The 27,558-nt window shown below is 38.4% G+C and overlaps 1 protein-coding gene and 1 pseudogene across 1 annotated transcript in view; one reads left to right on the top strand and one right to left on the bottom strand.

The window, feature by feature from the left end:
* Window positions 1-27,558, bottom strand: part of PRKACB (protein kinase cAMP-activated catalytic subunit beta) — a 106,009-nt gene that overhangs the window by 68,282 nt on the left and 10,169 nt on the right. The gene's annotated exons all lie outside the window — the stretch shown is intronic.
* LOC112309134 (nuclear transport factor 2 pseudogene) lies at window positions 7,369-16,012 on the top strand (annotated as a pseudogene).

The raw sequence follows: 27,558 nt of genomic DNA, 5'->3' as shown, positions 1-27,558 counted from the left end.
GTTAATTATAATTTTAAAATGTATTCAATTTTAATAGATACAGACTTATTCAGATTATTTATTTCTATTTGTGTGAGTTTTGATTATTTATGCCTTTCAAGAAATTGGCCCATTTCATCTAACCTGTCAAACTTGTGGGCATAGTGTTTCCTATACTCCACTATTACTTACTTTTTAACCCCATAAGGGCCTTAGTGATAATACAGCTTTCACTTCTGATACTGGTAATCGGTGTCCTCTCTTTTTCCCCCTTGATTAGACTAAATGTTTAACAATTTTATTTATCTTACTATAGAACAAAATAATGTGTATTAAATTTTGTTGTTATTCATTTTCAGTTTTGTTGATTTTTCCTCCAATTTGTAGTTTTTCTTCTCTTTCACTTGAATTGGGCTTAAATTGCTCATTTTTCTCTAGTTTCCTAAGGCGAAAACTTACATTACTGATTTTAGGTATTTCCTTTTTTGGTGGGGGAGATTTTATTTTTTAATTCTATGTTATTGATTATGCTATTACAGTTGTCCCAATTTTCCCCCCTTTGCCCCCTCACACACAGCAGCCCCTCAGGCTATCCCCACACCATTGTTCATGTCCATGGATCATGCACATAAGTTCTTTGGCTTCTCCGTTTCCTATACTTTACTTTACATCCCCATGGCTATTCTGTAACTACCTATTTGTACTTCTTAATCCCCTGACCTCTTCACACACTCACCGACACCCCACTCCCATCTGGCAACCATCAAAGCGCTCTCCATATCCATGAATCTGTCTCTGTGCTTCATGTTTGCTTACTTTGTTTTTTAGATACAATTGTTGACAGATATGTATTTTTGCCACTTTGTTGTTCATAATTTTGATCTTTTTCTTGAATAAGTCCCTTTAATATTTCATATAATAATGGTTTGGTGATGATGAACTCCTTTAATTTTTTTCCTCTGGGAAGCTCTTTATCTGCCTTTCAATTCTAAATGATAACTTTGCTGGGTAGAGCAATCTTGGCTGTAGGTCCCTGCTTTTAATGACTTTGAATATTTCTTGCCAATCCCTTCTAGCTTGTAAAGTTTCTTTTGAGAAATCAGCTGACAGTCTTATGAGAACTCCTCCGTAGGTAACTAACTGCCTTTCTCTTGCTTCTTTTAAGGTTATCTCATTATCTTTAACCTTTGGCATTTTAATTATGATGTGTCTTGGAGTGGGCCTCTTTACATGCATCTTGTTTGGGACTCTGTGCTTCTTGATCTTCCATATCTATTTCTTTCACCAAATTAGGGAAGTTTTCTTTCATTATTTTTTCAAATAGATTTCCAATTTCTTGCTCTTTCTCATTTCTTTCTGGCAGCCCTATGATGCAAATATTGGAATGCCTGAAGTTGTCCCAAGGGTGCTTACACTATCCTCATTTTTTTTTTTCACTCTGTTTTCTTCTTATTGTGATTGTTTTGTTTTTGTTTCTGGCTTCCTTGTGTTCCAAATCATTGATTTGATTCTCGGCTTCATCTCTACTTTTTTTTTTTTTAAACACAAAGTTATTCCCACACAGTTCTATTGTTTTGAAGCCTGACATGGGTTTCACTGGAGTAAAATGTTGACAGGGCATTCCACAATGCATTCCACTATGAAGGCTCTAGAGTAGAATTTGTTTCCTTGCCTCTTCCAGCTTCTAGAGACCACCAACATGCCTTACCTGGTGGCCCCTTCCTCCATCATCAAAGCCAGAAACATTGCATCTCTCTGACCTTTCTTCCTTTACCACATCTCTCTGTGATTGTAGCTGGGAAACATTCTCCACTTTTAAGGATTCATGATTAGATTGGGCCCACTGGATAACCCAGGATAATCTCATCTCAAAATCAACCTTAAGTAAGTTCTTTATTTCAATTATTGTGTCCTTTGTTTCTGCCTGGATCTTTTTTATGCTGTTGAGGTCCTCACTAAGCTCCTTGAGTATCCTGATAACCAGTGCCTTAAATTCTGCGCCTGACAGATTGTTTATCTCCACGTTGTCTAATTCTTTTTCTGGAGTTTTGATCTATTCTTTCAAATGGGCCATATTTTTTTGTCTCCTCATTCTAGCAGCCCCACTATGTTTGTTTTTATGTATTACATAGAGTTGCTATAACTCTTTTGTATTGGTAGCGTGGCCTCATGTAGTAGGTGTCCGATAGAGTCCAATGACACAGCCTCCCCTATCACCCTACTTGCATACTTGAGGTTCACCCTTTGTGTGGGCTGAATACACCCTCATCCTGTAGTAGAGCCTTATTGCTGTTGGCAGGTCAATGGAAAGGATTTACCCAGGTCAATCAGCTTCACAGACTGGCTGTGACCAAGACCACCAAACTCTGACTTCATGGAGAATCAGCTGTGCAGGGACAGGGTGGTGGTGCTCTGACATGGTCTGTAGTTGTCCATTGGTTGCACAGGCCCTAGGGTTTCCTGGGTGGTGCAGGCCAAGGTCAGCTCCCACCTATGTTCTATCCAGGGCCACCCTGCCTGAGCTATAAAGCAATCTGAGATGGCTGCTATTTGTGCTGGGCTTGGAGATTCCCAGGTGAAGCCTGGCTGTGAATCTAGGCTGGCTGCTGCGAGTGCCAGGCCTGGGGCAACTTAGCAAGGGGTTGGAAGGCTGGGGGCCCACTGAGGCTGGCTCTTGTTTTGTTTGATAGGCTTTAGGAAGTTGTGAAGCATGAGCCAAGACCAGCAATTCATATGGAAAATCAGGGTTAACAGCTTGGGTGGGCCCATAAGTTGGGTGGGATGGAGTTACAGGGAATCTCCAGGGCAGGGCCAACAGTTTTAGCCAGAACCTCCCTGCTGGCTCTGTGGTTCTGTGGGGGACAGGTTCAGAAAAGGCACAATGGCCTCTACCCACCTTTCTGTCTGAGGGAAAGTTGTCCCCCAGCACCTATGTTGATGCCAGACACTTCCGTTCTTCCCTGTATGCCACTGGTGCCTTTCAAGCTGCTATCCTGGTGCCAGAACTCAGAGGGAGAAAGTCTGAATAAGTCCGTGTATGGATTCTTTAAGGGGAACTGCTTGGGACTCCTGAAGTTTCTTCCACCAACTCAATCCCCACTGGTTTTTGCAGCCAGAATTTATAAGGACTTATTTTCCTGGCACTGGAACCTTGGGCTGGGGGGCCTGGTGTGGGACTCCTCGCTCCTGAGATATCCCTCCCAAATTTTTATCACCATACATGGATCTGGGACTAGCCCATTCTGTGTCTCTGCTCCTCTTACCAGTCTGGATGGATGTGGTTTCTTTCATTCCATAGTTGTAAGATTTCCATTCAATTTGATATCTGACTGTTTCAAGTGGATTGTTCTACATTCTGGCATAGTTTTGATGTGGTTTTGTGAGTAGGTGAGCTTTGTTTAACTATGCCACCATCTTGACTGGAAGTCAAAGAAAGATTTTGTTGAACATGTTTATTAGACATCAAATTGGAGATTTCAAAAAGAAAGTTGGATATGAGTCTGGAACACATCGCTGCATGCTAAATTTTATTTTATTCATATGCATATGTTATTAACTCTTTTATATTTCTGGTTGTCCAGGAGAAGAAACAATGCCTTAAATTTACTTTAAATATTAAATAAATCCCTCCTCAATGCTGACTGAGAGTCTGATATGAATACCAAAGGTCACAGTCTGTCTGTATTTCCTCTTCTCTCCAAATCCCCAATGTCTTAGTTCCCACTCGTCATATTTGTCATCTTACTAAAACACAATCATATTTCTAAAACAATCTTCTGTCACTCGAAAGAAAAACAAACTGAAGTGCCTTCCCATTGCCTATGAAGCCCAAACCCTTCGCACAGTAATCAAGGACCTTTGCCAACCTTGAATGGGCCTCCATTTAGCTCCGTTTCACCAATTTATATCACCAACAATAATACTAACTCAACTTTCATTTCTTGAGTATACCATACCCTTTCTTAACTCCATGTCTTTGCACATACAATCTCCAGCTTTGGTTCAAAACCATATTTGAAAATTAAACAAGGGATCTGTGATAGGCAGAATGCCCTCTCCTCTGCCCCCATTTATTCCATCTCTTCCCTGGAATCTGTAAATACATTACAATAGATGGCTACCGTGGACTTGGCAGATGTAATGAGGAAGATTTAATGTTACTAATTAATGACCTTCAAATAGGGTCTAGTGGATAATCTAGGTGCACCCAATCTAATCACATTACCTCTTAAAAATAGAGAATTTTTTTTAGCCTGAAGCAGAAGTGAGCCAGGACAGGAAACAGATTCCAAGCACGAAAAGGATTCAGCACACTACTGCTGGTTCTGAGATTCTAGAATCCGTGTGCAAGGACCAGAGAAAGGCCTCTAGGAGCTTTGGGCAGCCCCCAGATAACAGCTGGCAAGGACACACAGACCTCAGTCCCATTCCCACAAGGAACTAGATTCTGCCAAAAATATGAATGAGGGTTGAAGTAGATTCTTCCCCAGAAATTACAGGCAAGAGTCTCCTAGAATTCTGACCTACAGAATTGTGAGATAATAAAGGGACATTGTTTCAAACCACCAAATTTATGGTCACTTTTGATGGCAGTGATAGAAAACTAATACAAGATTGAACGTACTAAGGTGACAGGGGTAAGAAAAGTGGGATTCTATTTTCAGAATGATAAAACATATGAAATATGAAAATATGAAACTCCTAATCATGATTGATGCAGACACTGTCCCCCTATAGGCCTTATAGCCCTTTATGTGGACAGAACCCTCCTGTTGAATCATTACTGACTCACTAGCCAGTGTTACGGCCAGGCAGGATATCCAAATCTCCATGGAGGTTTATTTTCTGAATATCTGGTACAGAAGTGAAGAAGATGAAACATACTCCTTGAGGTTTCGTTACCACAACACAAATGGAGTCACTCCTTGCATTCACACGAGAGTCCTCATCAGCATAGACAAGGGCAAGCTCCAGGTCTCAGGTATCTGACCGCAGAGCGGCAGGTACGGCTCCACAGAACAGGGAGGTGAGCACAGGGGACGACAAGCTCAGATGGCAGTAGTGCAAATGCCCGCCCAGAAAAATACAGCTTTCCTTTATCCAGAATTACCGTGAAGGAAGCCTGGTCTCCTCACTAAGATACCAATGCTTGAAAACCTCCTTCTTCAGGTGATGGATGACAAAGCATTCTGGCCATGAAAGGCAGTCCAGTAGTACCAATATGAAATGGGAGAATGTGCAGATAGACCAGTAGCTAAAAGTCAACCACCAAAGTCTGGTTTATGTGTGAAAAATAATATACACGGAGTGGACACTGCCATCCCAGATGGGCCATACGGGTCTTACTCCTCAAAACTTTGGAATGTTTGGACTGGGCAAAATAACCACTGGGCTGGGCCAAAGCAACACTGCATTTCAAACAACCGTTTGCAAAGCTAACAGGAAAGCAGACATTTGGACTTTCACCCTGAAAAAGACATTCTTTAGAATTAGCACTATGTATAGCTATAGAAGTTTCTTCCTTAACTCATTAACCCCACTAGAAACTCCTTTCTTCTATTCATGTAATTTATTCCCGTTCCCTTTCTTATAAAAACTCCTTGCTTTTACTTCTTCAGCAGAGCACTCTGGGTTTCTGCCTGAATCACTGCTTCCGGAATAGCTATTCTCCGGATCTCAAATATTGCTGCCTCTCTCTTTGGCCTTTTATTTTTAAGTATACAAACACATATATTTATACATATGTACATATATATTTATACACATATACATATATACTTATACATGTATATATTTTTACATATATACATATATATATAAGATGACTTTCTCCTGATAAATTCCTACTTGTTACTCAAAGTCTAGTTCAATGTTACTTCCTGTTTTAGGTCCTAAAATATATTAACAGCCACATTATTGTACTGACCACACTGCATAATAATTACATGTTTATACTTTAACTCTTATTGTGTGCTTCTCCTATAACTGTCTACCTCTAGAATCCCACACAATGGTGATCACATAGTAAGCATTCAATAAATATTTTTGAATTGATTAAACATTTAAGAGAAACCATAGCTCTTTCATGAGGTAATTTTGGGTTCCTTGAGTGAACAATGAGCCCCAGACAGAGACAGAGGGCCTTTGTTAGTTCCCAGTGCATCATACCCAGTTCTGCTTTAGAAGGCTATGCATTTCCACTACCTTCAATTCCTTTATTTTAATTTAATATTGGATACAAAACTATAAAAAAGTATAAGACATTGTCCAGGGTATCTTGGAATATATTTACTTATAATATATATAACAATATGTAATACATTGTAAATGTTGTAAGGTTGATGATAACATTAATTTATTACACATTGAGTATTATTCTAAGCATTCAACAGGAAGTAAATAACATTTATTTCTCACAACAATCTACCTTTAAGATGAGTACTATTGTCTCATTTTCCAGAGACACAGAGATGTAAAGTGTGTTGAAAAGGTCACAAAAGTACACTATTATATATTCTATCTTAATTCTTTCTCCCTACCTCCTCCCAAAAAGTGTATCATACTTATTTTAAACAAATTACATTTTCCAGTTTTAAACCTCTACCACAATCTTTTTTGAATAAAAATACACTGAAGAGTCACAAAACTAAGGACATGCGGTACTAAGATTTCACTAACATACATATGGGTTTCCCCTTTAAAGTTCTAATAAGTGATTGTTGGCTACAACATTAATTTCTTTATAAGAACTTAGCAGTGATTCAATAACTTTCATTTCTATATCACTCTCCAAATAATTTTATCATCATGACTGTGGTAGATAATAAACTTGATACAGTTTTAATATCAAATAATATCTGAAGAGACTCTAGTACTGTGGAAAAGCCCAAAGTAGCTGTAACTACATACAATTAGAGGAAACAACCCCACATACCATCATGTGGTACCGATTCTATAAATTCTGACATGTTTTAGAACTAGAAGTATGTGCATAAGTCATTAGACCCATGTTATAACTGGAACTGACCCCATCTGAAACCTCCCGGGCACGAAGTATGGTCTGGTGCCAGCCATGGCAGGAACAGTTAGATGACACTTAGTTCATAGCCATATAAGGTACAAAGCCAGCCAGAAGGTGGCAGAATGGGGCCATTTAGGCTTCACATATAAATTTTTACATTTTATACAACTACTTTTGGCTTTTCCCCAATACTAGAGTTTCTTCAGATATTTGGTCTTAAAACTGTATCCAGTTTTTTAGCTATGACAGTCACAATAATAAAGTTATTTGGAGAATGATACAGAAATGAAAGTGCGGCAGTGGTGGCCAACTTTATCATTTGGCACTAGGGCAGCAGAAAGTCACCGTGATAATACGGCTAAACTGAGATGCGTATTGTCCAGAGATTGACACAGGGACTGACAGATTTGGACGTAGAAGCTGAATATGTTTTCCTGCACATGAAGGACAGTAGCATTAAGTTAGATGTAGCATTTTGTGATTGCCCTCGTTGTCTGGAAACGTCAGTAGAAGGGTACTTACAGGTGAGCAGCCGAGGAGTGGACCATGTTGAGTGTTGCAATCCTTTCTATGCTGTAATAGTTAGGAGGGGCTGGAAAGCATAAAATATATTTCCTGAACTCTGCTCCCCGAGTTTGGTATGCAAGTGAAATTCTCCCCATTAGACACACTTCTACAATATTTAGAAGATAGAGGGCCCTCTTGTGGATTTTTTTTTATGGCAAGCATGGTCATAGAAATAAGGTTTCCCAGAAGCAGTATTTTAGTGACTTCTGGTTCCAGCTTCTGACCATGAAAGAAATCATATTAATAACATAGGACAGAAAAATAAACACACAGGAAGAGAGACAGAAAAATCCAAATAACTCAGTGCCTAAAGCCAGTTTCATCCCTTGAACTTCCAAGTTACTTTAGAAAATTCTCTTTGTGTTTCAGTCAGGTTGAACTAGGTTTCTGCCTCTTGCAACCCAAAGAAACTCATTTAATACATATGCCAAAACAATTATAATTGTTTGGATTATCCAACATTTTACAAAAGTAAACTCTTTTATATATGTAAACTCATTTTAAGAGCTAAGTAACAAGAGAAGTGAATTCTTCCATTCCTCAAATGAAGAAGTGAATAGTGTGGTTTGAAGGACAGGGTCGAATTCTATAAGTAAGGTTATTGGTGAATGAGAAGTAGAAGAGGATGGCAAGTACGCCTCATGTTCAAAGTATTATGGTCTGGAAAGTTCGCTTATAACATTATGGCTCCTGCCAATAAAATACACGATCCCTAAGACTGTTCCGGTTGCGGGCAGAGCCCTAGGTTTTCTGGCCTTGGCCTCCGATGATCTTTTCCAAATACAGTGACCTTGATGGTCAGCTGCTGTTCTGCTCCTGCCCTGTTCTCAGGTGCGCTGCAGCTCACGTGGTGATCACTGCCAGTTTTTGGCCTCTTTATTTTTAATTTTTACATTTTTTTATAGCTCTATATTAGGTAACCAAAGAGAAGGATGGCTCTTCTATGTTTCTTTCTTAGGTTTTGGGTTTTCTCATCTTTATTTCTACCACACAGAAATACCAATGTGGTTATTCTTAAATATTTGCTTCAAGTCCATTTTTCTGCTTATACTTTTTTTAATTACCTGGTTTTGAATATAGAATCTACGTAGAAATTAAAACATTACATACGATACCAAAGGCCCTCCTGATTTCTACCCTCCTCCTGATTGCTCTGCTCTGCTCCCTGGAAACAAGCACTACTCTAAATTTGCTTGTGGCCTTCAAATCTTTTTACATAATTCTACAGAAAAAGTATCTACTACTTTTAAAAAATATACCTGAATGGTATCATGCTCTATATATCCTTTTGCAAGTTACTTTTTACAAATACACCATATTCTACTTAGCTGGTTCTCTATTGATAGACCTTTATGTTATTTGGGTTTGTTTTTTTTTTTAGAAAAAAGTAAAACATTTATTATTTACTTTAAAGTATATTTTGTTGATTATGCTATTAAACTTGTCCCATTTTTTTCTCCCCTTTATCCGCCTCCACCCTGCAACCACCCACCTACCAGCATTACCCCCCGAGTTCATGTCGTACATATAAGTTCTTTGGCTTCTCCATTTTCTATACTATTATTAACCTCCCCTATTTTGTACCTGCCAATTACACTTCTTATTCCCTGTACCTTTTCCCCCATTCTCTCCCCACCTCCTCCCCACTGATAACTCTCCATGTGATCTCCATTTCTGTGATTCTGTCCCTGTTCTAGTTGTTTGCATAGTTTGGTTTTTTTTTAGGTTCAGTTGTTGATAGTTGTGAGTTTGTTGTCATTTTACTGTTCATAGTTTTGATATTCATCTTTCTTAGATAAGTCCCTTTAACATTTCATATAACTTAACATTCTCTGGGAAGTACTTTATCTGCCCTTCCATTCTAAGTGATAGCTTTGCTGGATAGAGTAATCTAGGTTGTAGGTCCTTGCTTTTCATCACTTTGAATACTTCTTTCCAGTCCCTTCTTGCCTGCAAGGTTTCTTTTGAGAAATCAGCTGATAGTCTTATGGGGACTTCTTTGTAGGTAACTCTCTTCTTTTCTCTTGCTGCTTTTAAGATTCTCTCCTTATCTTTAATCTTGGGTAATTTAATTATGATGTGTCTTGGTGTGTTTCTCCTTGGGCTCAATTTCTTTGGGACTGTCTGAGCATCCTGGACTTCCATGTCTAGTTCCTTAGACAGATTGAGGAGATTTTCCTTCATTATTTGTTCAAATAAGTTTTCAATTTCTTGTCCTTCCTCTTCTCCTTCTGGCACCCCTATGATTCGGATGTTGGGACATAAAAAGTTGTCCCAGAGTTTCCTAAGTCTCTCCTCATTTTTTTGAATTCTTATTTCTTCATTCTGTTCCTGTTGTGTTTATTTCTCCTTCTGTTCCAAATTGTTGATTTGAGTCCTGGTTTCCTTCCCTTCACTGTTGGTTCCCTGTATATTTTTCTTTATTTCACTTTGTATAGCCTTCACTTCTTCCTCTACTTTGCATCCGTACTCAATCATTTCTTTGAGCATCCTGATATCCAGTGTTTTGAACTCTGAGTCTCATAGGTTGGTCATTTAGTTCTTTTTCTGGAGTTTTGATCTGTTCTTTCATTTGGGCCATATTTCACTGTCTCTGTGTGCCTGTTACATTGTAAGGGGTGGAGCCTTAGGTATTCATCAGGGTGGGGCAACCCACATCACTGTGTTGTGACGCTATATGTGGGGGAGGGGTCAGAGAGAAAACAATGCTGCTTGCTCAGCTTTTGCCCCCACTTTCAGTCACTTCCCCTGCTACTCACAAGCAAATTGTGTCCTTCTAGTGCTAATTTCTGGGTGGGTGGGCTTGTGTATGCTCTAGGATCCCATGGGTCTCTCCAGTGAATTCTCCTGTGAAGCTGGTAGTTTCTCCTACAGCCATAACCCCCACAAATTTTTACTGCCAGAGGTTTTGAGGCTTTAGTTTCCAGTGCTTGGGTTGTGCACTCAGTCTTGCTCCCCAGTTGTTCTTCCTGGTTTATCTGCACACAAATGGGGGACTGCCCGGTCTGCCAGCTGCCTCCTTGCCATGCACCCTCTCTGCCATGGCTGCCTGTCTCCGCCCCTCCTACTGGTCTGGATGAATGTTTCTTCAACTCCTTAGATGTCGGACTTCCATACAGTTTGATTTTCTGGCAGTTCTGGTTGTTTTTTGTTTTTAAATTTGTTGTCCTTTTGGTTGGGAGGGGAAGTAAAGTGTACCTACCTACGCCTCCATCTTGGCTGGAATATTTCAGTTTCTACTATACAAACAATGTGATAATCAACAACTGAATCTCTCCCTTCCTCCTGACTTCCCTACCTTCTTCCCTCTGTCCTTTTGCACGATTTTTTTTCAAATGCACCATATTTTAGTTAGCTAGTTCTCCATTAATGGGCCTTGAGTTAATGGGCCTTGAGGTTACTTCAGTTTCCATTGTTCAAAGAACGTGATAATGAACATATGCATCGCTCCCTCTCCCCACCTGCCTACCCATCTTTCCCCCATTCCCTCTGTGTATTCCATTACCCGTATTTTTTCTGAAAGTCATGATACATCTCTGGTCATAATGTCTTCCAGTTATTCCTTCATATCAGTGTTGACCTATTATCTCATGTTACAGTGTTTATAAAATCTCCAACTATTAACCATTTTGACAGTTTTATTGAGATATAAATCACATACCATAAAATTAACCAGTTTTCAGTGTATAATTTTTAAGCTTTTTATTTTAATATTGTTGTTATTTTTATCCTCACCAGAGGACATGCTTATTGATTTTAGCGAAAGGGTAAGAGAGGAAGAGAGAGGGAGGGAAACATCAGTGTGAGAAACATTGATCAGTTGCCTCTTGTATGTGCCCTGACTGGGGACTGAACCCGCAACATAGGTATGTGCTTTGACCAGGAATTGAAACCATGCCCTTTTGGTTTGCAGGACAATGTTCCAATCAATGGCGCCACACCAGCCAGGGCCAATGGGGTTCCTAAAGTAAATTTATAGAGCTACGCAGTCATCACCATTACTTAATTTTAGACCATTTCCCATCACCCCAAAAGGAAACTCGTGCCCATTTGTGGTCAGTCTGCATTCTCACCACTAGACATGTGCAACCACTAGTCTACATTCCGTCTTTACAGGCTTTGTCTTTTTCATGTAAGTAAAATCATACGTCACGCAGTCCTTTGTGTCTCACTTCTTCCAATTAGCTTGTTTTTGAGGGTCACCCATGTCAGAGCATGTATCAATCCTTTACTTTTTATTGGCTAATAGTATTCCATTATGTGGACGAACCACCTTCTGTTTCATCAGTGGTTTCCAATTTATGACTATTATATATAACGCTGTTATAAGCGTCCGTGTACAAGTTGTGTGAATGTATTTTTTATTTTTCTTGGATAAATTTCTAGGAAGAAAACTGCTTGGTATGGTAATTTAATGCTTAACGTTTTGACAAATTGCCAAAATTTTTTCAAAGTGGCTGCACCACTTTACATATCCACCAGCAATGTACGAGGGTTTTGATTTCTTTACATCCTCACCAATACTTAACATTTTCTTTATTTTTGAACACACAGTTTTGGGCACATCTATGTGTTTCTCACCAGAAGATACCTAAAAGGTGAATTCCTGGGTCACAGTTTATAGCCATTTTCAGTTTAATAGATACAACCAAATCATCTCAGGAGCAGCTATCCCAGTTTACACTCAATGTGCTTGCCATACACAATGCTGTGTGACTTGCTTATCTTTGCTAACCTGGTAAATGAAAAAAGACATCTCATTTAAAATTGTATTGTGCTGATATAAGTATATTTTCATTAGTCAACTGATCATCTGGATTTTATCTTCAGCAATTTATCTTTTCATATCCTCGACTATATTTTTTTCTTCCTCATTTTTCATCTTTTCATTGACTTATATTTTTTTATTCTGGATATTAATCCTGTCAGTTTTATGCATTGAAAATATTCCCTGTCAGTCTCTTTTCTTACATAATTTGGAGCACCATCTTTTCAAGTTCTGTGCCCGAACACTTCTCTGAATGTACTCCTTGAATCCTGTGCCTAAGAGCTTAGTAATATCCATTTTAAATGTACTTTGCATTGGTTTCCTGGGAACCATATGAAACATGCATACAAATAAGACCTCTAGCTGCCTTTCCTGGGAGGACATGTGAAGTAGATGTATACATTCTAGAATGGTTAGGAAGACTGGAAAATGAGATTAAGGCAAAGGCCAAAGGAGGCAAGCCACACTGCAAAGCAGTCCAGTTAGGACATTATCTACTGTGAAAGGGACACTCACCTCCAAAGCTGATGGCAATGCTGACAATAGACATTCACTGTTACACCAATATGTTCTCAATTCTTCAACACGATCTCCATTTCAATGTCTCTGAGCCAAGCTCACCAAACTCCCTTGTAATATTAGTTTCTCATTAACACATTGCTCCTAATACAACAAGTAAACCCTGGACTGAAGTTGAAGTACATAGTTGTAATTATCTCCAGGGAAATAAATAATATTCTCTACTACCAAAACAGAAGTATTTTAATGACAATCTTCCCAATCTTATATTAGAAGTAAATACAAAATAAAAAATATAAGAGCCAGTTGGTATATCATTTCATAGGTTGAGTAGAGATTTTTTATAACATTTAGATATGTCGCTATGTCTATATTTTAAAAAAGTATCTCTCTGAAAAATATTTCAGACTATCTTCCTCTGCCTATCAAGAAGCTCTTTATTTACTGAGTACTTCTTAAGTGCCCACTATGTGCCAAGCACAGTACTACATGCTATATTCATGAAGAGAAAAAACAGACATAACAGTTCAGTGAGAAAGAATGTACTATGAAGAGAGTGGCATGATCCTATGAAAACATGTAAGGACCTTAACCTAGTGTGGGAAGATCAGAGAGCACCTTCCTGAAAACAGAATGACTGGAATGAAATGCAAAGCATGTGATGAAGGGTTAGTTACAGAAAGAGAGAGGAGATAAAGCGACAGACAGGACATAAGATGGGTAAAAGCCTTATGAAAGAAAAGAAAGAATAGGGGTGCATTTCAAAAATTAGCTTAAAAAGAAGCATACTTACCAAGTAAAATAAAGAAACTGGTAATTATGTATGTACACTATTTATGTCCTTGGTTAATTCCTGTGAGATGTTTCTATAATATCAAATAATGGAAGAACAGAGCAGGTACAGTAAATCTTCAATAATCCACACTAATGGGAGGTATTAATGTAGATAACACCAAGTAGGAAACCAGAGACAAAATCATTTTTAGTTTTAAATTAACCCCATATATTTTTCCAATAGTATATTGATTTGTTTTACTCAAACTAACAAAAATTGATCTGTAATATCTTAATAAAAATTCCCTAGCAATAGAGAAAGAATAATTTTGTGTTTGGGGCACACTTCTGAACACAACTTTCAGTGTTGAAGTCAGCAACAATGCCAGTGAAATCATAGTAACAACGATGTTTTATTGTGCTTTTGTGTGTGCGTGTGCCTGATTTTATTTATTTATTTTTGGGGGGGCGGAGAAAGAGAGGGACAGAAACACTGGTTACCTCTCACATGGATCCTGACTGGGCACTGAATCCTTAACCCAGGCATATGCCCTGACCAGGAATCAACCAGCAACCCTTTGCTTTGCAAGATGACACCCAACCAAGCCACACCAGTCAGGACAGAATAGTCTTAATATTTTTTCTTTATTTTTTATTTTTATGCTACTACAGTTGTCCTCATGTTTTCCCCCTTTTCCTACCTCCATCTAGCCCCCCACCATCCACCTCCCTCAGGCCCCCACCACACTGTTGTTCATGTCCATGGGTCATGCATATTCTTTGGCAAATCCCTTCATCCTCTTTCTTCCAGTACCTTCCCCTCCCCTCTCCTCCCCTCCAACAGCTGTCAGTCTGTTCCATGTATCTATACCTGTGTTTCTGTTTTGTTTGTTAGTTTTATTTTGTTCATTAGAGTCCACATATATATATATGAGAACACATGGTATTGTGTCTTAAAAAAGCACTATAAAAGGAGGGAATAGGAAGGAAATCAAACAAGAGAAAGAGGCCAAATCACGACAGGCCTTTTATGTCAGGCTAAGAACAATCCTCTCCTATACGCAACACAGTCAACCCTTTCCTATATGGAGCACAGTGAAAGCATAAAAGTGAGCAGGGGTAAACAGATCGGATTAGGGAGACGGCTAAGATAACTGAAGGTAGAAAGAATGGTTAAGCAACTATTTTAGATATCCTGGAAAGAGATAATGAATCTTTTCTTTTTTTTAAGATTTTATTTCTTTTCAGAGAGAAGGGAAAGAGAGGGAGAGAAACATCAATGTGTGGTTGCCTCTCACGTGCCCCCTATTGGGGACCTGGCCTGCAACCCAGGCATATGCCCTGACTGGGAATCGAACTGGCAACCCTTTGGTTCACAGGCACTCAATCCACTGACCTACACCAGCCAGGGCGAGATGATAAATATCTTAACGAAGCTAGAAAAAGTATAATTGGAAATGATGGGATAAATCATTAATAAGACCCAATCACCAATGAGAGGTAGGGGGATAAGGAAAATGAAAAAATCTAGAATGACTCCCAGATTTCTGACTTATATGACTGGGAATTTCCCCATTTGTACCAAAACAGGGGATATAAATTTAGAGAAAAGATGCTTTCCTCAATTTGATTTTTCAAGGAACACATCTGGTAAAAATCAGATATGCCTGGAGAACAACCGCGAGATACGTATTGGTCACCAAGTTGAGAATACAGCAATAGGATGTAGCGGTAGTTGAAGTACTTGTGTGGATGACTCATTTGGGGAAACACAACAGAGTAAGGAAACTCAGGGGGTTGCTGCCACCGCTGCCACCATTGTGCCAGCTCCTCAGGTCTCAGTGACGCTGCATGACGCTCCACAACGGGACGTAAGCCAATTTGGGAGCAGAATGGATCCAGCTTCATTCAATATTACTATCAGTTATCTGAGGATGACAGAATCCAGCCAGGCACAATTTACACTGACATGTCATGCCTTACGTGGGAAGGACACAATAAAAGCTGTCGTTGTGGAGAAGTTGTCTAGCCTTCCATTCCAGAAAGTCCAGCACAGCATCACGGTGGAGGACCATCATCCCACGCCAGATAGCTGCATCATCAGCATGGCCAGCTTAAGGCCGATGAAGATCCCATCATGCGGTGCCACCAGATGTTCCTGTTAAAGAACATCAGCAATGCTTGGGTTTGCACCGATGTTCAGGCTTGCCCTGCGCAACTTCGACTGGCCTCCTCCCCAGCCAGGCATTCAGGCTGTTTCCTGCTCCCTCCTCTTCCCAATAGTATTCACACTCCTCCAGATGCTCCAAATATCACACACAAATGAGCAGGACTGCAGCGGAAGTGGGTGCAGTGCGCTGCTGCTCCCTGGGTACTGTGCATGATGTTTGAATGCTACACTAGTTACATCTGACAGGAGAAGTTTGTACTGTGCTGGCACAAAGTTGTCTGTCTCTCCCTCTCTCTCCCTCTCTCTCTCCCTCTCTCTCTGTAATCTATGGACGAAGCAGCTGCCTTACCACCCAAATATTGGTTTGTTCAGATGTTTCAATGCCTCATGACACAATGAAACCACAAAAATTTTCTTAACAATAAAAAAGAAACTCTATTATAGAGTAAAGGAAAAACCCTCACAAACAGAAACAACTCTAGGATCACTGATGATGCTTGCCAGAGCAGGTAGGAATAAAAATCAAACTAAGGATTTGAAGTATAAACAGAAAGTAAGAAAGTGGAAGCTGTGAATTTAGCCTATTAATTAAGTAGTTTGTTTTGACGGGAATTTGAGAAAAAGAAAATAATATAGAATAGCGGGAGTAAGTTTACATTTTCATATTATTTTTCAAATGGAAAAAAATTAAATATGCATATAACATGTATATGTACCCACAAATATATAACACAGATGGGAAGAAGAGAGCAGAATGCAAGAGTTGAATATATGAACAGGCCTTTTAAAAAATGTTATCAAAGACAAAAACTGTAAAATATAAACTTGATTATATAAAAACTTAACTTTTTATAATATTTAAAGATAAACAGAAAAAGTTTCTTAATATATAGCCAGAGAAGGGTTGATAATGGTAACAAATAGACATTCACAACCGTTTCAATGGAAATATAAGCACAGGATGAGAACAGGTTTTTCAAAAATATAAAATTACCAATAAACAATCTTCAACTTTTGCTGGAAATAAAATTAATTTGAATTTAAAATATGAGATATCTTATTTCACTTCCTCTGACTGGCTTATTTCACTTAGCATAATGTTCTCCAAATCTATCCATGCTGTCGCAAATGGTAAAATGTTCTTTTTTACAGCCAAGTCGTATTCCATTGTGTAAATGTCCCATATTTGTTTTATCCACTCATCTACTAATGGACACATGGGCTGCTTTCAAATCTTGGCGACTGTATGATTTCACTCATATGTGGAATCTAAGGAACAAACGGAACTAACAAGGAAAATGGGGACAGACTCATAGATGGAGAGCAGGATGACAGCTTGCAGGGAGGTAAGGGGTGGAGGGATTGAGAAAAAAGGAAAAGGGACTCATAGACATGAACAACAGTGTGGTGACTACTGGGGGGAGTGGGGTATAAGGGGAATAAATGGTAATGGGAAAAAATACATTAAAAATTAAATTAAAAAAATAAGATAAAATAAAGTATGAGATCTTTTACCAAGTAACTGAAGTTGTAAAAGTTATAACTCATTCTTATGTCAGTGAAACAAACTCTCATATTATTTGCATTAGACACATGTATCCGAAATTAAAAAAAAATCTACAAGAATATTAACCTCATATTTATATTTTTTCAAAAAATGGAGACAACTTAAATGTCCAGCAATAAGAGCTGCTTTTTAAAAAAGACAGTACATCTCTATATAATGGAATAGTGTGTATCATAAAAATGTTATTGTAATACCCATCACAATGAGTAAAGCAAATAAGAAAGAAAAAAACTGAAAGTTGGTAAAAATGTAGAATGACAAAACTCTCATACAATGCTGGCAGTAACACAAAATAGTATAACCATGTTAGAAAACTATTTGTATTAAAGTTTAATGTCTACAACTATACTCAATAGAAATGCATATGTATATTCATCAAAATATATGTTTATAGCAGCAGCATTTATATTAACTCTAAAATGGACACTTATCACACCCCATAACAGTACTGATAAATTGTGATATACTCAAACAATAGAATATACAGCAAAGAGAACAGACAATTTCCAACTATGCTCAATAACAGGGATGGATTCTATAAACTGTCAGGCAAAAGAAGCCAGCCATGAAAGAGCGCATACTACGTGATTAAATTCATAAAACAAGCAAAACGGATGGACCAATGCTATTGGAAGTACAGAGAATGGTTACTATTGAAGTAGAATTTTAAAAATTAGTTCTATACATGTTATTATTTTTAAAAATTTAATATACTGAATGTAGAAATTTCCTACAGAATAGTATCTGACCACATGGAAAAATTCGTAACATAAAAATAAAACAAAATAAAACCAAAGTATAAATCACTGTATTAATACAGATGGCAGGTTAGGTTAATGGTTAAAGGGCAGGCTCTAAATTCAAGACTTCTTGCATTTGAATCCCAGTTATGTGAGCTTGGGCAAATTACTTAACTGTTTCACTTTCTTCACCTGCAAAAAGAGGTTAATAAAAATATAGACCTCACTGGATTATGAGGTAGATTATATGAAATAAACCTGATTAAAGCATTTATAATAGTGCCTGACACATAATGAGCACATACTATTATCATCATAACCCCATTTTTGTTAAAACTCACCCATATATTTTTTAAAAGGATACATAGTAGTTTCCCCTTACACATGGGTGATAAATTCCAAGAATTCCAGTGGATGCCTAAAGCCAAGGATAGCACCAAACCCTATACATACTAAGTTTTTTCCTATTCATACATGCCTTTTCACTTAAAGGAAGGGATTTATGGTGTCTCTTTGGCATATCCAAATTGCCAGCATCACTACCTCTGTGCCTGGGGCCATCACTAAGTAAAATAAGGGTGACCTGAATGCAAGCCCCATGCTACCCCAACACTCTGTCGGATGACTGAGCTGGCTGCTCAGTGACTCACTGGCAGGGGGCATATACAGCACGGATGCACTGGACAGAGGGATGATTCATATCCCAGGAAGGACATAAGGTTTCATCACACTACTCAGAATGGTGCAAGGTTTAAAACTTATGAATTGCTTATTTCTGGAATTTTCCATTTAATGTTTTTGGAATGTGGTTGACTGTGGGTAACTAAAACCATAGAAAGTGAAAGGGCAGATAAAGGGGGACTACAATATTGAAGAAAAAATGCTAACAGTGGTTATCTGTGAATATTGGGATTCTGGTTGAGATTTTTCTTCTTTTTTAATACATAAGTAATGATAAGTGGAAATTTTCACTTTCATAATAGTTACTATGAAAGTTCCTTTGAGAAAAACAGTTTAATAAACTCACTCTAGGTTAAAAAAAAAAGTCAAGTATCAGTACCTTGATGTCAGATCCATTTTCCTGTGAGAGAAGTTTCTCTGCATATTAAGAAGGTGGGAAGGAACTGGATGTTCCAGAAGCAAATATCCAGAAGGGAGAAGTGACCGGGGTAGAATTCTGTTCCAGGAATGGTCAAGACGACGACCTCTAATCAATAGTGCAATTACAAGGGCATTTGAGAAAAACTTTAATGTTTCATGAGTACTAAGTTGTTTACTTTTTTATATATCATATAAATTATTCTGAATTTCCTGTAAGAAATTTTAAGTTAGATGCTAACTAAAAGCTTTTTTGTGTAAGGACTCTGTTTTTCCAATAGCTCAGAGAAGGTACTACTCTTTTTATTTTACTTATTTATTTTAAAGATTTTATTTATTTTTAGAGAGGGGAAGGGAGGGAGAAAGAGGGGGAGAGAAACACCAATGTGTGCTTTCTTCTCGAGTGCCCCTATCTGGGACACGGTCTGCAACTCAGGCATGTGCCCTGAGAATCGAACCAATGACCCACTGGTTTGCAGGCCAGCACTCAATCCACTGAGCCACACCAGCCAGGGCTATTTTTAAAGACAGTGCTATTTTTAAAAAATAGTACCCAGCTATGTGTCAAATTATATTATTACTCTGCAGTCAAGCCAAGGAGTTATTCTACCTATAACCGTCCAACTATCAAATGTAAGGGGCTAGGGAATAAACTTCCATTACATGGAAAAGCTGTAGGTCCAGACAGGCTTGCCAATGATGGAAAGAGGTTCCAGAGGGTCCTCTGGAAAGAACAGGGACATAGGCAGTTAAAAATGCAACTGACGTCAACAGTTCTTACTGTCTCTGGGCAGATGACAGAATTTTTCTGTATTTCAGTTTCTTCATTTGTGTTTCAGTTATCTATTGCCATGTAACAAATACAAAAATTTATTATTAACACAATAACTACATTTTGCTCACAATTCTGTGGCTCAAGAATAGACAAGGTATAGCAGGAATTGTTCATCTCTCTCTGGGGTCTGGGGTCCAAACTGGGTGGCTCAAACAGCTACAGTATGGCTGGAACAGCCCAACTGAGGCCATGTCTCACATGTCAATTCTCACTGCGGGCTGAGCCGCTCCGCACCTGGCTTCAGTTGAAGGCTGGCCTGACTGAAAGGTCTAAGAAAGTTTTGCTCACTTGTCTAGTGCCAGTGCTACTATTCCACGTGGCCAATCTCTCTCTGTCTCTGTCTCTCTCTCTCCTCATGCACACTCTCCTCTCTTTCTCTCCAAGTGGCTAGTTGGGCTTCTAACAGAAGGCTGGTCTCAGAATAGTCAAACTTCTTACATAGTAGATAGCTTCTATGAAAGCACAGGCTGTCAGTTCTCTCAAAGGGATAAGCCTAGAACTGATTCAGCATCAATCACATCCACTGTATTTTCTGGGATAAATAATCATGGGCCAGGCCCAGATTCAATGGGGTGAAGAAATCAACTATGCCTCTGATTGAAAAGGGTGGTTAAAACTTTGCAGCCGTCTCTACTCCGTCACAGTCTACCCTCTGGCCACATAATATTTACACTCTTCCATTTTCAAAATATATTCAACCCCCCAACCCCCAAAAGTCTCATCCCATTACAACATTGGCTCAAAGTCCAGGGTCTAATCTAAATCAGGTGTAGACAGAAGTAGAAGAGGCCCCTCAGATCCAGATTCTTAGATGCAGCTCCTCAGGAATGACTCTTCTAACCTGAAGACCTGTCAACTAAAGATTCAAGTTATCTTCCCAACACATAGGGAATATATGATACAATGGCGAGACAAGAACAGAAAACGCAATGGGAAATTCAAACAAGAGGCACATAATAGTCATGGGTCAATAGCAGTTCTGAGATCCAGTGGGACACATGTCAGCAGTTCCTTGATTAGCCCCAGGGGTGGCTCTCTGCCTCTTAGCTCTACTCTGTGGCTTCTGGACTGCATCCTCTGAGTCATTTTTCATTTTCCGTAAGAAATGGTCTATATTTAGAGCTGAAAAGCTTCTCAGCCTCTTTGCTGTCCATGGGAGGGTAAGTCCCCGAGACTTTTTCCTCCATCATGAGTTCCCTGCCCCTTTCAATCTGAGTGATAAAATTCCTTTAAAAACTCTGTGGGTTCCTTACGATCAAATTACAATCAACTCCAATAGACAAAAGCCACATTTACATTTTTTTCTGAGAAGATCTTCTCTATATTGAGCCTCAGGTAAGGCTACTGCTACGGGACAATGTCCTTATTTCTAGAAACCCCAACTGTGTAACAGAGAGGGTCTGTGTGGCACTTAAACTGATAGCCTTTTAGTCTAGTTGAAGGTTTATGACACATCACTTTAAATCTATGTCTTAGTAAAAAATCTTATAGCATTTTATCAAAAAGGGATAAATGTATAAATATTTTATATGTACATATATATCTGCAGGCAGCTCTCTCTGAAACCCTCCTTGCATCTAAGAATCTAGAGAGAATTCTGTACTTTATTAAACACTGATTATCTCATCAACTATGTGGGCCAATGCTCCTTGTATTTAATAAGTTAAATTCCTGTAAGAATTCCATGCTAACTTCCTATTAGAATGTCAGTGAATTTAGCAAGAGATTCTACTGTGTAATTCCCTTACTGAGGCAGCATAAGGCCTTGGGACGGGGCACAGAAAATACTTGGTGGCCCAGAAGCCAAGTTAAGACCAGGTAGTCAGAATAAGCTGACCGCAAAAATGTCATCACCCCTCCACTCCCTACTTAGAAACTCCCAGAGGCAGCTGATTTTATCTCACTTCTCACTGCTTGCTTAAACTGCTGACCCACAGGCACAGCTGATCAAGGTTTTAATGCTACACGCACTTTCTAGGTTGGCGGTGAAGAGCAGTCGGCCATCTTGCCATAGTTAGTGGGCAGCGCAGCTAATAAAGGACGCCGCCAACCCTGAAATGGAAAATTCCACAAGCCTGCCCTTTTCACCCCAGTCTGCTTCGTCCCCATCTTATAAAAGCAAGCCAAACAGAGCCAGCCCCCAGTTCAGTTCAGAGGGCCTTTCCTTCCTCTGTGCTGACTCCCTTGTGCTTGAGCATAAACTTAATAAAATCTGCCAGGAAATTTCTCTGGATTTCCTCTCAATTTCTAGCTTCTTAGGAGAAATCCAAGAACACCAACATTGGCTACATTGTCATGTAAAAAGTGATCAACTTTATGTTCAAACACAGTAGCCTCAGCACAGGTTTCCTGGTTCAGTAATTTCTGTACCTTTTATTTTGAGGCTTGTGTTTTTTTTAAAGGTAATGTGGTTTGTGTACATTGTGGGGCGAGGGTGGAGTTGAGAAGGTGGTAGGAGTGATCAAGAAATAAATGAAGGTCAAAGAAAATAAAAGATTCCATTTCTAGCTTGGGAAAATGAATCCCACCCCTCCACTCCTCCCTGCACACACTCTGGGGTTAAAACAAACAAACAAACAAACAAACAAAAAGATGTCTGTGATAATCCGTTTTATTTATTTATTTGTTTTGTGATGATCAGTCTTAAAAGGCAGAAGATTTTTATAATCTGAAGAGAAACCAGAGTATGTGATGATGGGTTTTCATTGTCAGCTTGGCCAGGGTATGGTCTCCAGTTATTCGATCAGAAACAAACCTAGGTTTGCTCTGACGGTATTTTGTAGATGTGATTAAAGTTCATAATCAGATTACTTTAAGTAAAGATTACCCAAGATAATCTCAGTGGGCCTGATTCAGTTCTGCTTAAAACTGAAGGTTCCCTAAAGAAATTCAGCTGTGGACTGTAGCTTCAGCCTGTGCCCCAGAGTTCCAGCTTGCCCCTCCTAACAGCGTGCTCTATGAATTTTGGACTTGCCTAGCCAGACCCCACAATCAGTAAGTCAATTCTTTGCAATATATCTGCTAATACATATCTGTTTGACATCGTTTCTCCAGTGTAACCCCGACTTATACACTGTCTTATAGAGCAATGAGTTTACCATCACTGGAAAGATTAATATGAAAGAGATAAGTAAATGAAGGAAAAAAAGTACAAGTTTTCAAAAAGTAGCAAACATGGCATGTGGTTAAGAACAAAGACTTAAGAGTCACACTGCCTAGGTTCAAATCCCTGCTTTACTGCTTACTAACCATGTAGCTTTGGCCAAGCTACTTAATCTCTCTGCACCTACATTTTCTCTTGTATAAAATAAAACCAGGCCCTGGCCAGGTAGCTCAATAGGTTAGAACATTGCCCTGATACACCAAGGTTGAGGGATTGATCCCTGGTCAGAGCACAAACAAAAATCAACCAATGAGTGCATAAAGAAGTGGGACAACAAATCAATGTTTCTCTCTCTCTCAAATCAGTAAATAAAAAATAAATTTAAAAAATAACCAATCATAGTCTGTCCCTCAGCGGGTTATGAAGTTAAATTAGGTGGTACCACGTGGCACTGACAACACTACCTGGCACACAGGGAAGGCAAAGTAACATTCCAACAAGGTGATAGGCAGGTACAAGGATCCTCTAAGGCCCCTTTGTATTCTAGAACAATTTCAAATGCACAACTTTTAAAAGGAAACTACCATCATCATGTTAGGGAACAGTGTAACCCTGAGTATGAGTAGAGGTCCTAGAACCAGATCAACAACTAACCTGCATTACACGAAGCTCTGCCTTTAACTAGCTGTGTAAACCTTAAGTCTTAGTTTTCTTACCAGAAAAAAATGATGATGATAATAATAGTATCTATTATGTAAGGTTATTGTGAGGAATAAGCTGTTTTATGTAATTTTTGAAGTTTTAATGGATAACTCTAAAAATTCTCCCTGAATTTTTATATCCTTTTATTCTAGGTGATTGTGAGATTATGAATATAAATTATCTCCTAATAATGTGTAATTACTCCAGTAGATTTATTTACTATTTCTAGTTGTCTATTGACTGGCAATTCAGACTTGTTAAAAAAAATGTGCTCAGTCTATAGAAACAGTGGTTAAGGATTTCCCTTAAAACATTATATTTACTATTTTTCAATCCTCACTCAAGGATATATTTATCGATGTTAGAGAGACAGGAAGGGAGAGAAACATCAATGTGAGAGAGAAACATTGGTATGTGCCCCAACCAGGGATCAAACCTGCAACCTAGGCATGTGCCCTGGGCAGAGCTCAAACCCACAACCTTTTGGTGTACAGGACAATGCGCTAACCAACTGAGCCACTCAGCCAGGGCTATATTTACTACTTATTATCATATTCAAGGTGCCAACAGAAACATATATACCTAAATCTCACAACTCAGCACTATCTCCATTTTGCAGGTTAGGAGAGATTTTAAAAGTAACAGTGAGCTTAGGTAAGTACATTGTAACACCTATTATTGCCTCTTTTAGAACACTTTTATTATTTTCTGAATCTGTGTGATCCAGATACTAGAATAACAATATTAAGTACCCAGGTTAGTAACTTCTGATCACCTACATAGCCAGATTCTAAATTCTCAAAGGACAGTCAGTTAATTTATTTTTTAGAAAAGGGGGGAGGGGAATAATTTGATTTTTTTCTCAATTAGATAAATTAATATTTGCTGTTAATAAAAGCTACATTTCACAGAGAATAAGAATACATTCTCACTTAAATATGCAGTTACGTATATTTTTTAATTCAAGAAAAGATAGTTATTTAAACTCAATCATATGTTAATCTGCAAAAGATTGGTGAATGGCAGCAACAGGATGGGAACATAGTGCTGGTGGTGCAGCTGAATGGCAGCGGCCTCGTCTGTTCAGGCTGCTATAACAGAATACCATAGACTGGGTGGCTTATAAACAACAGGAATTTATTTCGCACAGTCCTGAAGAGGTTGAAGTTCAAGGTCATGGGGCTGGCAGATAGGGTGTCTGGTGAAAGCCCACTGCCTCACTGACAGTCATATTCTCGATGTAACCTCATGTGGCAGGAGGGGCAAGAGAACTCTGTCAGGCCTCTTTACAAGGACACAAATTCCATCCATGAGCGCAGAGCCCTCATGACTCAATCACCTCTCAAAGGTCGCATCTTCTGATACTATCACCTTGAAGGTTAGGATTTCAACACATGAATTTTTGAGAGACACAAACATTCAGACCACAGCAGGCCTCAAATGAGCAAGAATTTTCCAACGGTTAGGAACATAATAGTTGTCCCTTGATCCAATGTCTTCCTCTCTGAAGTGTGAGACCAATCTCTCCCTACCAATTAAGAGCGATATAATTTTGACATAAATGTCAAATAAACTTTGTGCTAAGAAGAGAGGCAAAGAGGTGTCCTCTTATCAAGTAAATTGACCACCATACCCAAATAATCAATATACTCAATATTACAGAGAAAGTACCTGCCCACTGAGGGGGTGGGGGCTAAATACTTCTGAAATAGGCTTGAATTTTTTATTCACTTAACTATCCATGATTTTAGCTTTCACTATGAGCTAGGAACTGTGCCAAATTCTGGGGATCAAAATATTAAACAATGTAGATACTGGCTCTCCCCTTACAGGTCACAATGTGTAGTGGGAGGAACAGCTGAGAAATCAATGTTGGTACAATTACAGATGTAAACATCTCCAAAATGGACTCAAAGCCAGTTTCTATTTCAGTCAATTACAGCCTACTTCCCAACATGATCTCAAAAATTCTACACTTATTCCTATGTAAACTGTTGTTTTACTTTCACCCAAGTATCAGTCTCGAGTGCCTGTGTATCATTGTACATTTCACCATAAGAATCTGTATGTATCTGTCCCACAGCTTAAGAAACCAAGTCTTACTTTCATTCGCATGTTCGCATTTCCGGATGGGCACAGCACCTGGTGCAAAGCAGGCGCGCAGTAAGTACTGGCTGAGAAGGACGGACGACTGAATGACTAACAAACAAAAGCTTTTATGTCTCTGTGTCATTCTATCTGTCAAACTATGGTTTATTTAGTAACATTATGACTACAGCCCAAATAGGAGTTCATATTCTTCCCCAGTTTAACTTTTCATGGCCTTTACTCATCTGGAGAGTTGAGCTAGGATTAGATTGAAGGAGCTAAATTATCAATAGAACTGGCTCCTCAAATATCTATAGGAGCCAAATTTCTGTATAAACATGTTCTCTCAAGTTTGTGGCTCACATACCACAATAGTCTGCTGATGCTATGTAGTTAACTACTTAAAAATAATATGGTATAGAAACTGAATACTCATTTTGGTAAGACCCTAAGATAATGAGATCTCAAGACAGTATCTTCAGTTTTTTTGAGGACCAAGTCCAGATGGGAATACAGATTTGCCAAAGACTTCAAGGTTTAGATTCAACAGTTGCCTTACAGGAAAAGAAAATTTCAGAAGTCATTGAAAAGTTAACCTCATATAAATAGTAGGCAACAAAGAATACAACCTTAAACCATGACCGTAAAGCTTGGAACTTAACACCTGGCTACAGCAAGTCAGACAAAGATCTGACATCTACATTGGATTTTCTAAGGCAGCACTATTGTCAAATATGCTAGTGAGTCATTCATTCATCACTGTGAATTATCAACTAGTGAGTATTTCTTTTTATGAGTCCCACATTTGTTTCAAAAAACCATTTGCATTGATACAGAGCATTTCTGAAGCTAATTTGCATGACAACCAAAATGTGAACAACCAAATTATTACTACAGGAAACATACTATATTATACTTCCTAAAAATTCTCATTTACTTATATAGATCTTCCAATAGTCTATGAGCTACATAAAGACAACTATTTAGCTCCCATCATCCAAAAATTTTAAAAAATAATTAAATGGATGTACTATAACAGATTAAAATATAAAAACTTATGCTATACCTTTTCATCAGGGGAAAATTATTATTTGCATTATAATAATAAACCTCAATATTAGAAAAAGGTGAAGATCTATTTTTTAATAGTTATAACTCTTTCAGTAGTTGTAAAAGCTGAAGGGATAACTAAACCAATAAAAAGAAAAAACCAAATTTTTCTAGCAATTGCTGAAAATACTAACAAAATTTATAACACAAATGTTTTACCTATCACATAAATGATTGCAAGTCAGTTAAATATATTTATTCTGTAAGCTTAGTGTATCAATGTTTCACTGTACTTCCTTTTATTTGCTCTACAACTAACTTTTATAAATTTTGAGGAATAACTCATGAGATCTAGTGTTTCAAATTTAGGTGAACAAGCCAAGATTTTTCTGTCTATACTACTTGATTTATACACTTCAATGATGTAGCCCTAATCTTTCTAGATTGAAGTTTTGTTTTGTTTTTTTTTAAGTTTATCCTCATACAATAGACGCTCCTTTCTCTTAATTCCTATTAGCTGCCCCTGATCTTAACTTTCTGGATCTGTTATACACAAAATATCACACTATACAGTGTA

This window comes from Desmodus rotundus, chromosome 3 (genome assembly GCF_022682495.2).
Source record: "Desmodus rotundus isolate HL8 chromosome 3, HLdesRot8A.1, whole genome shotgun sequence".
NCBI classification, from domain to species: domain Eukaryota; kingdom Metazoa; phylum Chordata; class Mammalia; order Chiroptera; family Phyllostomidae; genus Desmodus; species Desmodus rotundus.
This window is presented reverse-complemented; position numbering and strand designations above follow the sequence as displayed.